The following is a 15443-nucleotide window of genomic DNA, read 5'->3' as shown; positions in this document are numbered from 1 at the left end:
ATTGTGCTTAGAGCCATTTGAACCATTTTTTTCTGCCTTGGAAATGATAAGAGGTGACAATGATTTTTTTAGATAAGTTATGTTCACCGATGAAGCCAAAATTGTGGACAACTATTTAATAACGTAATAAGTGTTAGTGTTCCTATCTGTATTCGTATATACCAATTGTATTATACTTAAATTTTTAAGCTTAGACGTCTACCACTGGTCACAGCTGGAGGCACTGCTTACACCCACGTGCTCATGTTGTTGTTGTTGTTGTTGTGGTCTTCAGTCCTGAGACTGGTTTGATGCAGCTCTCCATGCTACTCTATCCTGTGCAAGCTTCTTCATCTCCCAATACCTACTGCAACCTACATCCTTCTGAATCTGCTTAGTGTATTGATCTCTTGGTCTCCCTCTACGATTTTTACCCTCCACGCTGCCCTCCAATGCTAAATTTGTGATCCCTTGATGCCTCAAAACATGTCCTACCAACCGATCCCTTCTTCTAGTCAAGTTGTGCCACAAACTTCTCTTCTCCCCAATCCAATTCAATACCTCCTCATTAGTTACGTGATCTACCCACCTTATCTTCAGCATTCTTCTGTAGCACCACATTTCGAAAGCTTCTATTCTCTTCTTGTCCAAACTGGTTATCGTCCATGTTTCACTTCCATACATGGCTACACTCCATACAAATACTTTCAGAAACGACTTCCTGACACTTAAATCTATACTCGATGTTAACAAATTTCTCTTCTTCAGAAACGATTTCCTTGCCATTGCCAGTCTACATTTTATATCCTCTCTACTTCGACCATCATCAGTTATTTTACTCCCTAAATAGCAAAACTCCTTTACTACTTTAAGTGTCTCATTTCCTAATCTAATCCCCTCAGCATCACCCGATTTAATTTGACTACATTCCATTATCCTCGTTTTGCTTTTGTTGATGTTCATCTTATATCCTCCTTTCAAGACACTGTCCATTCCGTTCAACTGCTCTTCCAAGTCCTTTGCTGTCTCTGACAGAATTACAATGTCATCGGCGAACCTCAAAGTTTTTGCTTCTTCTCCATGAATTTTAATACCTACTCCGAATTTTTCTTTTTTTCCTTTACTGCTTGCTCAATATACAGATTGAATAACATCGGAGAGAGGCTACAACCCTGTCTCACTCCTTTCCCAACCACTGCTTCCCTTTCATGCCCCTCGACTCTTATAACTGCCATCTGGTTTCTGTACAAATTGTAAATAGCCTTTCGCTCCCTGTATTTTACCCCTGCCACCTTCAGAATTTGAAAGAGAGTATTCCAGTCAACATTGTCAAAAGCTTTCTCTAAGTCTACAAATGCTAGAAACGTAGGTTTGCCTTTTCTTAATCTTTGTTCTAAGATAAGTCGTAAGGTTAGTATTGCCTCACGTGTTCCAACATTTCTACGGAATCCAAACTGATCTTCCCCGAGGTCCGCTTCTACCAGTTTTTCCATTCGTCTGTAAAGAATTCGCGTTAGTATTTTGCAGCCGTGACTTATTAAACTGATAGTTCGGTAATTTTCACATCTGTCAACACCTGCTTTCTTTGGGATTGGAATTATTATATTCTTCTTGAAGTCTGTGGGTGTTTCGCCTGTCTCATACATCTTGCTCACCAGATGGTAGAGTTTTGTCAGGACTGGCTCTCCCAAGGCCATCAGTAGTTCTAATGGAATGTTGTCTACTCCCGGGGCCTTGTTTCGACTCAGGTCTTTCAGTGCTCTGTCAAACTCTTCACGCAGTATCGTATCTCCCATTTCGTCTTCATCTACATCCTCTTCCATTTCCATAATATTGTCCTCAAGTACATCGCCTTTGTATAAACCCTCTATATACTCCTTCCACCTTTCTGCCTTCCCTTCTTTGCTTAGAACTGGGTTGCCATCTGAGCTCTTGATATTCATACAAGTGGTTCTCTTATCTCCAAAGGTCTCTTTAATTTTCCTGTAGGCAGTATCTATCTTACCCCTAGTGAGACAAGCCTCTACATCCTTACATTTGTCCTCTAGCCATCCCTGCTTAGCCATTTTGCACTTTCTATCGATCTCATTTTTGAGACGTTTGTATTCCCTTTTGCCTGCTTCATTTACTGCATTTTTATATTTTCTCCTTTCATCAATTAAATTCAATATTTCTTCTGTTACCCAAGGATTTCTATTAGCCCTCGTCTTTTTACCTACTTGATCCTCTGCTGCCTTCACTACTTCATCCCTCAGAGCTACCCATTCTTCTTCTACTGTATTTCTTTCCCCCATTCCTGTCAATTGTTCCCTTATGCTCTCCCTGAAACTCTCTACAACCTCTGGTTCTTTCAGTTTATCCAGGTCCCATGTCCTTAAATTCCTACCTTTTTGCACTTTCTTCAGTTTCAATCTGCAGTTCATAACCAATAGATTGTGGTCAGAATCCACATCTGCCCCTGGAAATGTCTTACAATTTAAAACCTGGTTCCTAAATCTCTGTCTTACCATTATATAATCTATCTGATACCTATTAGTGTCTCCAGGATTCTTCCAGGTATACAACCTTCTTTTATGATTCTTGAACCAAGTGTTAGCTATGATTAAGTTATGCTCTGTGCAAAATTCTACAAGGCGGCTTCCTCTTTCATTTCTTCCCCCCAATCCATATTCACCTACTATGTTTCCTTCTCTCCCTTTTCCTACTGACGAATTCCAGTCACCCATGACTATTAAATTTTCGTCTCCCTTCACTACCTGAATAATTTCTTTTATCTCGTCATACATTTCATCAATTTCTTCATCATCTGCAGAGCTAGTTGGCATATAAACTTGTACTACTGTAGTAGGCATGGGCTTTGTGTCTATCTTGGCCACAATAATGCGTTCACTATGCTGTTTGTAGTAGCTAACCCGCACTCCTATATTTTTATTCATTATTAAACCTACTCCTGCATTACCCCTATTTGATTTTGTATTTATAACCCTGTAATCACCTGACCAGAAGTCTTGTTCCTCCTGCCACCGAACTTCACTAATTCCCACTATATCTAACTTTAACCTATCCATTTCCCTTTTTAAATTTTCTAACCTACCTGCCCGATTAAGGGATCTGACATTCCACGCTCCGATCCGTAGAATGCCAGTTTTCTTTCTCCTGATAACGACGTCCTCTTGAGTAGTCCCCGCCCGCAGATCCGAATGGGGGACTATTTTACCTCCGGAATATTTTACCCAAGAGGACGCCATCATCATTTAATCATACAGTAAAGCTGCATGTCCTCGGGAAAAATTACGGCTGTAGTTTCCCCTTGCTTTCAGCCGCTCGCAGTACCAGCACAGCAAGGCAGTTTTGGTTAATGTTACAAGGCCAGATCAGTCAATCATCCAGACTGTTGCCCCTGCAACTACTGAAAAGGCTGCTGCCCCTCTTCAGGAACCACATGTTTGTCTGGCCTCTCAACAGATACCCCTCCGTTGTGGTTGCACCTACGGTACGGCCATCTGTATCGCTGAGGCACGCAAGCCTCCCCACCAACGGTAAGGTCCATGGTTCATGGGAGAAGCACGTGCTCATAGCTTGCTATATAAACGTGCTCATAGCTTGCTATATAAACCCAGACATAAGGCAAATTCTTTACTGACTCCTGCTACACCTCGGCAGACGTGACGCCACCAGCAGTCGACCAGTGGGTAAAACATTATATTTACGTAATCCACTCTTTTAAGATGGTTATCGTTAGTTTTGTCCATGAAAATGGTTCAAATGGCTTGAAACTTCCCCTTTGAACAATTTTACACGATGACTGTGCTTAAACTGACACACAATATTTTTTTAGCGCAACGCAATCTGACTTTCAACACACAATATTTTGTTAGCGCAACGCAATCTGACTTTCAAAATTCTCTACAAGAGAATGGCCCTGACTAACATTAAACTATACCTTTCGCAAATCACTCACCTCACAAAAATCTTCGCTGCTCAAGCTACTGCAATACAGCGAGCGCCACTACTGCCAGCTAAATAAAAGATTCAAACTATGGAAGGCACTAACTACTGATAGGGATAGTTAGCAAATGAAAGATATTAATAGAGAACAAAGAATGTATTTACCTTTATATCATCATATATATATATATATATATATATATATATATATATATATATATATATATATAGAGCAGTTCATGACAACTTCCAAAACTCCGCCATCTCTCTCCCCACATCCACCACTGCTGGCGGCTCACCTCCAACTGCGCAACGTTACGCGCTGTTCACAGCCAGCTGCCTAACACTACAATGGTTGAGTATTACAACAATGCAAAGCAGCCACAGACTGCACACGGCACAGCCGGTGATTTTCATACTGAGGTGGCGTTACCAATAAAAAAACCTAAACAGCCTACTTACATAGCCCCCATGCTCCCCACAAAAAATTTGACAAATTTTGTTGGGCACTGGCCAATACATATTTGTTAAAATTTTTCATAATCGTAATTACAATAACAAAGAAATCAAATGCACACACTTATTGATACAATGTTGGTCTAAAGCTAAAATTCTCTCACAGTCCATAAAGACAGTCCTGATCATTCATCACATTGCAGTGTTTTTCTCAAAGTCTGAGCAGTAAAAGAAAATGCACACGGAAGTAATGGATTTCCATGCAGTCTTGAAGTATCGTTGTCCTTCCAACGGAAAGACAGTGCTGACTCTTGACATGCAGACAGGTATTGGTCCACAACAGAGCAAACCCACAGCGGAGTCAGTCGAAGTTTTGAAGAGTATTGGTGGGTAGGTCATCACAGAGCAGACCCACTGTAGTCCTGGTAGAGATTACGGTATTGGTGGGCCACCAGAGGCGCAGACCCACTGCAGTCCTTGTGGAAATAATGGTATTTATGGATCATCAAAGATGCAGACCCACTGTAGTCCTTGTAGAGATGACCAGCAGCCATCCGTTGTGACTGTGCAGGTGCACAATCACCATTGAAGAGTCTTGCGGAGAATATAGCAAGTCCGTAAACCACCACTTGTCCATTCACAAAAAATTTGTTTGAAATGTCCTTAGAACCACAATGCTGTTATCCAGTCCCTTGCTGAATTATTAACACACGTGCAAACACTATCAGTCCCTACTTCTCACATATTGTCCATATACTATGACCAACAGAAACGTGTGCAGTGAAATGTAACTTACAAGTTAATAATATGATGAACTGGTGATAATTACAGTTTTATAACATGAGAATACAATTACAAAGGTACAAAATACATCATTAAAGAACATAATAATACAGATAACATTTGCAGTAATAGGGGCTTTACAAAAGAATAGATATAAACATATACATCAGTGTGACAGGAATTATGACATAAGTAAACACATAAAAGATCAGAATAATTATTGAAACATCAACTTCACACATGAGCATTAAAACAAAACAGAATAAATATCTAAACATCTTTACAAAGCAAATAACATATTATCAATGCAAATTATATTTGAGGATAACAGTATTCCTCATCATAGTTCATGTAGCTGAGTATTAGAAGAAGAAAAAATTCTATGAAACTACACAAAGACAGGAAGAAAACAAATACACAAGGGTACACAAACACATAGTGGGATAACACAAAAGGAAAGGACAGGGTTTGTTTTCAGTGTATCATTTGGTACTGCAGTCCAACGCAAAACTTCATTCTGTAGATCTTTCGTCTTATTTCAACCTTTGCTTCCACCAAAAAAATCCTATCCAAGCATGCTTTCTGTATTTATTTCACATATTTCTTGCCTCATTATTTATTTCCAAGAAAATCCTACCTATACCTGCTTTCTGTACTTCTTTTGTATAGCCTCTCAGTGCATTTCTCTTATATAGTCTACCCCCTCTTAAGCTAACTTAAATCTACTGAGCTCAGATGCTAAACTAAGGGACGAGGCAATGCAGCAGCACAAAACAATTAATACAAATAGCAATGAAAAAAAATGGAAATTGTCAAAGCAAGCAGCAATATTACAACTAATATAAGGCAATGAGCAGCAAACAATAAAAAGAAATCATTAGTAAAACTGGCTTAACAGAATAATACAAAGTCAAATTCAATAACACTATGCCTGGCAAACAGCAGAAGCAAAAGCAATAAATTATATCTAAACATGACAACGCTCAAGCAGAAAAAATATTACAGTAAAGACAACAATGCAGACAAGGGAAATGTATATTCACATCTTAATGACTATGTAATTAAAGTGGTGCACCACAAAAACTAATTCTACAAAAGATTCCTAAATACTAGAAAAGAAAATTATGTATGCAGTTCCTGTTATTAGTCCCTTCTTATTGTTCTTTCCATTCCAAGAGCTCCTTTTTCAAAGAATGTTTATTACAAAATTATTATTTAATAGATCTGCAGACAGAAAATATTTAAATTAGTACATCTATAAAATTTTATTTTAACCAGTGCTGCAGTGCAGCTAGAAACTAGATATTAAACAAAATGGGCAAAGCAAGGCGTGAAACGTCATTCACTAGCCATATGGCATTTCTCTCAATTAGCACGACAATAGCCGTGAAATGTTTCTCATCGTTTTCAAGTTCGACCCTGTCGTTTTTGCGATGCTCGCTACAAAAGAATGTCAGAAGCGAGGTTAATGGCTTCCCTTTTTTTTTTTTCTTTTTTTTTTTTTTTTTTTTTACCTGTGCCGCTGGAAAAGGGCTCGCTCGCAATAATGGCTTTTTTTTCTTTTTTTTTTCTTTCCAGGCGTCTGACACAGCTGTGTGCCCGCGACGCATTACGTGCAGGTGGTCACTTAACTTTCGTACGGAAATATTTACGACAACAGTTTTCGCTACAATGGCAGTGTTACATAAAAATATTTCACAGGTCAAGAATTTGGATTACAAATCTGTAAAAACAAAATCCTATGAATATAACAGTGTCCAAAAAATTTTCGTCGTCATTGTGATACATTCACGCATTTACACACATTTCATAATTCTAAAAGTACGATTCTCGGTTTCCAACATACGTCTTCACAAGGCAGAGTTCCTAACCGCTACTCATTACTCCTTACCTTATTACACATATACAAATTCGTCGACGCTTCTTCAATACTTCATCATTAGATAAATAGCATAATCAAATTCTTCATATAACATTAGCTTATTAATCATAAACATACCTCAACAACATAATACACATCGTCGTCGTAAATATAACATCGTAACACCTCAGTCAACTCTCAAAAACGTCGTAGCTTTCTGCAATAATTTCAAATCCTAAAAAAAATTCTCTGCTCATTTCAATAGTGTCATCTACCTCAAACGTACCTTAAAAATCATGATCTCATACCAAATACATCATTCAAAGCTCTCATAATATCACAATGGGTCCGAAAAAATATGAATAGTTCACAAAGTACAAACAACATACAATTTCGTAAGTGTGAAGTTATCCAACTGTGTAATTGCGTAAACATCTGTCACTGACGTAGTAAAAAGAATGTTTGTTTCTCTGTCAAATAATCAGATAGCTGTGTAATTTATGTGTTGGAGAAATATGGTACCGATGTGTAAAGTTGTATAAGCAAATACCATATTAGCTAGGGTTCCTTGTGGTTGCCACACACATGGTACACAAAGTAAGCGTGTACACCCCTGAGGATTAATGTAATTATACCCTCAGGTGTTACAGATTATTGCAATGGAATGAAATGTATCACGGAAAAACTTCGTATCATTGTACTTCAAATATCTTTAAAAATAAATGTTTTAAGTACAAAATTAATCACTGAAATACGTGTCCTGTAGCGCTAAACTGTGCGTCATGTTGTAAGATAACCTCTGTGGAAGTCTCGTAGTTATCGTCCTCCGAAAGCTAAGTTCTGCAGAAGTCAATGTACTTACCTGATGATACACAAAAGTGAAATGCTTTGCGTATAGATATCTTAGTTATTACGCTTATTGTTGTGATGAAGAAAGTACTGTGCTGTAACGTATTGTTGTGCTACGGAAAAGGCTGCCTCATTGTTGCTATACCACAAAAGTTACTACTAAAACATGTTTTACTTTCCAGAAAAATTCAGAAAAACTGTGCAGATATAAAACAGATACACCGCAAAAGCAACAAGGTGAATTGTGTCACACATTAGTAGCGTCGTGATATAGTCGTGTAGCTGTCAAATAAACTAACCACTGTGTCACCTGGTATCTCTCAGAAAGCACCTTGAATCCATAATGTATTTGCAAGTAAACCAAAATGTTGCATTAAAAAAAAGCAGATTATCTTTCAATAAACGGTTTTACATGTGAAACGTGGTGTAAACCTTTACTCTTCCTAGTACGCAGAGTTTCAACTTCAACGCAATTATAATGTGGTATACGTCGGATTCTGTAAGGTCCATTGTAAACTAGAAAGAATTTGTGACTCAAGTGTTTCTTCTTATGTGACAATGAATGAGCTTTAATGAGAACTTTCTGACCAATATACAATTTCTTTGCGTTTGCTTTTCCGTGTAGTTTTCTCCTTTTGTCTGCAGCAGATTTTATATTTTTAAGAGCCAAATCAATTATGTCTTTGTGTCGAAGTTTACGTGTATTCGGGAAAGGTACAAGCTCTCTGATTCTGTTCGGTGGTTTTTCATTCTTCAGCACAAGAGTAGGTGGTAAAGCAGTGGAGTCATGAGGCATTTCATTCAGCACGTTTTGAAATAAGTGTAAATATCTGTCCCAATGCTGATGCTTTCTGTGACAATAAAGTCTGCAAAGCTTATTGATTTCTTTCATAATCCGTTCGGAGGGGTTACAATGTGGTGAGTACAATGAAATAAAAACAGGTTTGATTTTATGGTTGCGAAGCATGCGAGACCAAACAGCAGATCTGAATTGCGGTCCGTTATCTGAAATGACTTTAGCAACGTGGCCAACTTCACGTAAGAAATTTTTAACAAAGGCGTTGGATACAGATCGTCCAGTGGCTTTACGTAACGGAGTGAAAGAAACAAATTTGGAAGTAAGTTCAACAGCGACTAGAACGTACGAAAATCCATTCGATGTTCTGACAAGGGGTCCCAATAGATCAACTGCAGCAAATTCTTTTAATTTAGAAGGAATAATAGGAAACAACGGAGCACGATGTGAGACAGTAGATGGTTTCGCCTTTTGACAAAGTTTACAAATAGACAAGACTCTTCGAATTCTCTTTTCCATATTGTTAAAATAACAAGTCGTTCGAAGAATATGATAACATTTTCGTGGACCAAAATGTGCGTAGCTGAAATGAATGTACCAAATGAGCTTATTAACAAAATCGTCAGGAATGCAAAGTACCCATAGCTTGTCATCAACAGTGCAGCGTTTGAACAGTATATTGTTTCTAACCAGATAATAATGCCGAATCTGTGTGTGTGTCTTTTCATGCCATTTGCTTTTGATGTCTTTCCAAATCGGATCTTTATCTTGTTCATGAGCAATGTCCTTTAAAGATGTGGTGATGAAGTTTTCAAAGGCGACTTTCTGAATGTAAAGAATACTGAAATTTTTCTCGAGGTTGCCTTCTGTGTTACTTTTCTCAAGCCCAGCCGGTGCGCGTGACAGTGCGTCCGCAACAATGTTCTCTTTGCCGGGAATGTAGACTATTGAGAAGTGGAATTCTTGCAGAAACAATGCCCAACGTTTTAACCTGTCATGATTTAATTTTGAAGACATAAGAAATTGTAATGCACGATGATCACTGTATACTTTTACGTGCTTACCAGAAAGAAAGAAACGGAATTTGTTAAATGCCCAAACGATAGCTAAAGCTTCTAATTCAGTAACGGAATAATTTTTTTCAGATTTTGTTAGCACTCGGCTAGCAAAAGCAATGGTTTTCTGAACAGTAGTGTCATTTTCTGTGGCTTCTTGAAATAAATGGGCACCAAGACCGACTTTAGAAGAATCCGTGCTAAGGCAGAAATCTTGTGACAGATCTGGATGAGCTAGAATTGGCGCGTTAAGTAGCGATTCTTTCAAAGAATTGAATTCCAACCGTGCTTGTTCGTCCCAGTTCCAAATAGTATTTTTTCCAGTGAGAGAACAAAGTTTTGGTGTAACAAGAATTTGCATATTCAGAAAACGACGGTAAAAATTTACGAGACCTAGAAAACTGCGGACTTGTCTTTTTGTGGATGGAACTGGAATGGCTCTGATTGCTTCTAACTTTTCAGGATCCGGCTGAATGCCTTCAGAAGAAATAATATGTCCCAAAAACCTCACCTTTGACCTACCGAATTCAGACTTTTCCAAGTTAACTGTAATTCCAGATTCTGCAAAAATACGTAACAAACTGTTGAGGATGCGATTATGTTGTTCCCATGAAGCTTCTGCTATTAGAATATCGTCCACATATAAGGTGATGTGACGTTTTAAGAACTCAGGTAATATGGAATTTAGCCCGCGAATGAATGCTGCTGAAGAAATGTTCAAACCAAAAGGAAGTTTCCGAAACTGATAACAAACGCCGAAACAAAGGAAAGCTGTGTATTTTCTACATTCTGGATGAAGTTCGATCTGATAAAAGCTGGATCTGAGATCAATGGAAGACAACACGTTTACACCATTGAAATTTTGAAGAAGTTCTTCCAACGTTTGCGGCCTGTCTGTTTCAGGAATAATGATAGTATTAATTTGTCTCGAATCTAAGACAAGCCTGATTGATCCATTTTTCTTCTCAACAACATGTAATGGATTGTTGTATGAGCTTACTGCAGGCTCAATAATGTCCTCGACAAGCATAGATTGTATTTCTGTTCTAACACGGTCCCTATAATGCGCCGGAATTACGTATGGTCTAACACAAAATTTAGTATGCTCACGAACACAAAATTGGTATTGAAATCCCTTGATTGTTCCTGTTTTATGAGTAAAAACTGTGGAATGTGCTTGTAAAATCTCAAAAAGGTCCTGCCTATCAGTGTCATTACAATTCTCAATTGTTTGAATTTTATTCTGAATTAACTCATTAGTATCAAATGCACCGTCGATATCACCCCTGTCAGTACTTGCAGAGTGATTGTTAGTGTCAAGTTCCGTCGAAAATTCCGAACTGTTGTCTAACAGGAGGTAAAGCCGATTAATTTCTTCGTCATGGTTTGAGAGCCAATCTTCAAATTTCAAAGCTACTGACTTACCTTCTTTTTCTAAACTTATTTCAGCATCGTGAAAGCTTAAGATTGCTTTGTATTCATTCAAAAAGTCTACTCCCAGTATAATTTCCGTCGACAATAATGGAACAATAAGAAAGTTCATAGAGAAACTGTGGCTTTGACAAAAGAATTCTAAGTTGGTTTGTTGGCGTACATCTACACTTTTTCCAAAGATTGCACCTTGTAATTTAATCTTACGTAACGGAAGTGTGGGGCACTCGTTCGATATGTTGCATTTTCTAAAAGCTGTTTCACTAATTACTGAAATGGGACTGCCAGAGTCAAGTACTGCCGTAAATTTTACGTCATTTACTGTAATGTGAATTACAGGATATGCAATGTTGTTATGTTTTACGTCGTGTTCTTGGAGTAAGATGTCCCTAATGTCTTCCATTTTTACGTAATTACTTGCTACGGCAGCTGCGTCGTTAGTGTCACACGTGCGTTTCGTGGCTGCCAGCTGTATGAGTCACTGCCTATTGTCTCTTTGTTGGCGCGCGTCGTTATTGGGGTTTGGAGACCTAACTTCTACAAATTCACCGTGACGAGACGGCCCTGCCCTGTTTAAATCCCGCCAGTTCTGATGCAATTCAGGTCTGTCGTTACGATCACATCGTCTGTCGTCATGTTGGTAGTTTCTGTGGTTTCTTTCTTGTCGGTTAAGTGGTGGAGAATTTCTCCCTGAATCGTAACTGCGCGCTGGACCGTTGCGTCTAAAGTTATTCTGTCCCTCGTAATAATAATTGTTTTGGTTCCCATATTGTCTGTTTCTCTGATTGTCTCTGTGATAGTCATTACCGCGGAGAGGTGATCTTTCCCTGTAATTATTACTACTCTGCCAACGGTTGTTATACGGGTGGTGTCTGTTTCGGTCACGATTTGTGTTGTGAGAATAGCCTTGTCGCGTCCAGTTATTATTTCTTTCATCGCGGAATTGCGACGGATGTGATCTGTAATTGTTGTGCTCGTGCGTTCCGCGATTGTCAGTGTCAATTTCCAGTTCTTGTAAGAGTCCTTGAAATGCTTCAATGTCGTCTTTGCAACGTCCTGCCAAAATAATATGTCGCAAATGTTCAGGCAGTTTGATTAAGCAAATGCGGATGAGTTCTGAGGGGCTGTATGGGTTTGACAGGTACTGATTCTTGTGCAACATGTCTTCAAAATATTTCACAAGACTGGAGAATTCAGATTGTTCGAAATGTTTCATCATTATGATGCCATGTTTTACTCGGTCTTGTGTGGCTTGAGACCAATATGCTGAGAGGAAGGCATGGTAAAATTCTCCTTCACTATGACAATCGTGAATGACCGAACGCATTCTTACAGCTGGTTCATTCTCTAAATAGCCACACATAAATTCTAATCTGTGTTCTAATGACCAGTTGGGGGGAAAACAATGAGAGAATTGATGGAGCCACGCTTGTGGATGAATGTCGTTGGCAGAATTTTTAAACGTTTTGAATTTACGTGTAGTAATGAACAGCTTATAGTCAAAGTCATCATGTCGGCGAGTCGCATATCGGTCATTGTTACGTCGTGTCGGCGGTTCCATCTCAAAATTCGGTGTGCCTTGCCAATTTCTTTTATAATTTCCGAAGTGTCCTGTGTTATTATTTTGTGGTTGTTCCGTATTTCTATGTCCCTCTTCCCGTATTGGGGCGCGAGTGTCCTGTGAAATACGTAATTGTTGTATTACCTGTGTCAGCTGATCTTGTACTTCGCGGATTTCTCTTTTGTACTGTGTATTGATTTGATTTTGATTTTGTTTGAATTTTCTAATTTCTTCATACTCTTCTGTGTCATTAAAGACTACCGGTTTTGTGTCGTTCAGATTATCATCTACCTTCGTAGATAAGTTAGTGAACTGATCCCAAAGTTCGGCTACTTTCTCCGATAGTGAACACATTTCCTCAGTGTGTTTTTCTGAACCAAGTTTCAGAGTGTCCATTTGTGTTGAAATCGAGTCTACTGTGTCCTTTAAGTTTTCTTGAGTTTTTGCAAGTTGCGTAACCGAATCGGTAGATGCAACTGAGTCAATTTTAGCCGACAAGGTCTCATGATTTTCATGAACAATGGTTTGCAGTTCTTTTATGGCTGCTTCGTGATTCTGTAATGCATTTTCATGCCGCGAAAAAATAGGTTGAAAATGCTCACAAATTTGTGTTTTTACATCATTACAGACTTTTTGACATTTCGATTCAATATTATGTAACTCGGTAGTTAAATCTTCACGTGTTTGTTCAAGCTTATTTTCCACTGAGTCTAACTTTTGAAGCTTTTGTTCCATTGCGTCTAACTGTTGCTGTGTTTGACTCTGATTTTGTTCAAACGTTGTGTCTAACTTTTGAAGATTTTGTTCCATTGTGTCTAATTTTTCAAGCTTTTGTCCCATTTGTTGCATTAATTGTAATAACAATGCACTGGTGTCTGAAACACGTTCCTCAGTGCTTTTCGGCAGTGAAGTTGCACCGGCAACATTCACATTTTGACAAGCAGAAAATGTGTCTTGACTTATTTGAGAAAACGGTGAGGACCCAAAACCTGAATCTACAGTATTTGTGAGATCGTCTCGTGTCATTTCGGATTCCTGAGCCGAGCTATTGCCGACCGATCGATCGATAATGCTTCCCTGTTCTCTAATTGTTTCGCTGTCTACACCATTGTTTGCCGCCCGCTCCATTTCCGTATGCACAATTACCAAATTATTACTTTGAACATCAGTTAATTCATTACTCGGTGGCGCTAACACACTGCTTTCGTCTTCGCTGTCATTTCTCAATTTACTTTGGAGCCTAGTATTACGTTTTTCACACGCCATTATTGTCACAGTATTTCACACGACAACACAGAAAAGCACAATTTGAAGATCAAAAATAAGAGAACACATTAACATAACACTGAAAATAATATCTAGTTAATTGCAGCTGCGAAATACTTGGTGCAAATCTACATGCATGCCACAACTATTTTACTATACAACAATGAAAAACTACAACTACAAATGAGATTCTCTCTAGAATTACGCGCTAGCAATAAACAAAATCTACACTAATTACACAAACTACAAGAAAAAAATCAGAAGATTCCAGTGAGGTATCCTAGGCTAAGGGTCGACATATGAAACGTCCCCTTTGAACAATTTTACACGATGACTGTGCTTAAACTGACACACAATATTTTTTTAGCGCAACGCAATCTGACTTTCAACACACAATATTTTGTTAGCGCAACGCAATCTGACTTTCAAAAATTCTCTACAAGAGAATGGCCCTGACTAACATTAAACTATACCTTTCGCAAATCACTCACCTCACAAAAATCTTCGCTGCTCAAGCTACTGCAATACAGCGAGCGCCACTACTGCCAGCTAAATAAAAGATTCAAACTATGGAAGGCACTAACTACTGATAGGGATAGTTAGCAAATGAAAGATATTAATAGAGAACAAAGAATGTATTTACCTTTATATCATCATATATATATATATATATATATATATATATATATATATATGTATATACATATATAGAGCAGTTCATGACAACTTCCAAAACTCCGCCATCTCTCTCCCCACATCCACCACTGCTGGCGGCTCACCTCCAACTGCGCAACGTTACGCGCTGTTCACAGCCAGCTGCCTAACACTACAATGGTTGAGTATTACAACAATGCAAAGCAGCCACAGACTGCACACGGCACAGCCGGTGATTTTCATACTGAGGTGGCGTTACCAATAAAAAAACCTAAACAGCCTACTTACAGGCTCTGAGCACTATAGGACTTAAATTCTGAGGTCATCAATCCCCTAGAACTAACCTAAGGACATCACACACATCCATGCCCGAGGCAGGACTCGAGCCTGCGACCGTAGCGGTCGTGCGGTTCCAGACTGTGAGTGCCTAAAACCGCTCGGCCACACAGGCCCGCTTTGTCCAAGACATTTATTGTAATTACATAGTATGCTCACCCTGAAGATGGCCCCTCCGATGGGCTGTAACCGGTCGGCACTAAATTAATAAAAAAATCACGATTAAGATTTTTTCTTAATACTGCGTTAATTTATAGCAATCGCTGTTTCTCCACAACCATGTTGTCCAAACATACACATTACTGCTAAGAACTGACTTTATATCGTCATCACCATAGTCTCACAATTATTCATTGCTTCTTCCGTGTTCTCCGCAATTATTTTCTTTTGTTCTGTACTGACAGAAATTTTTGATCTCTTAATTATGCTAGGGGTGAATGACGGCAGCCATCCCGAGTCACACCGTGT

This window comes from Schistocerca nitens, chromosome 1 (genome assembly GCF_023898315.1).
Source record: "Schistocerca nitens isolate TAMUIC-IGC-003100 chromosome 1, iqSchNite1.1, whole genome shotgun sequence".
In the NCBI taxonomy this organism is placed as follows: Eukaryota; Metazoa; Arthropoda; class Insecta; order Orthoptera; family Acrididae; genus Schistocerca; species Schistocerca nitens.
Note: the sequence above shows the minus strand (reverse complement) of the source record.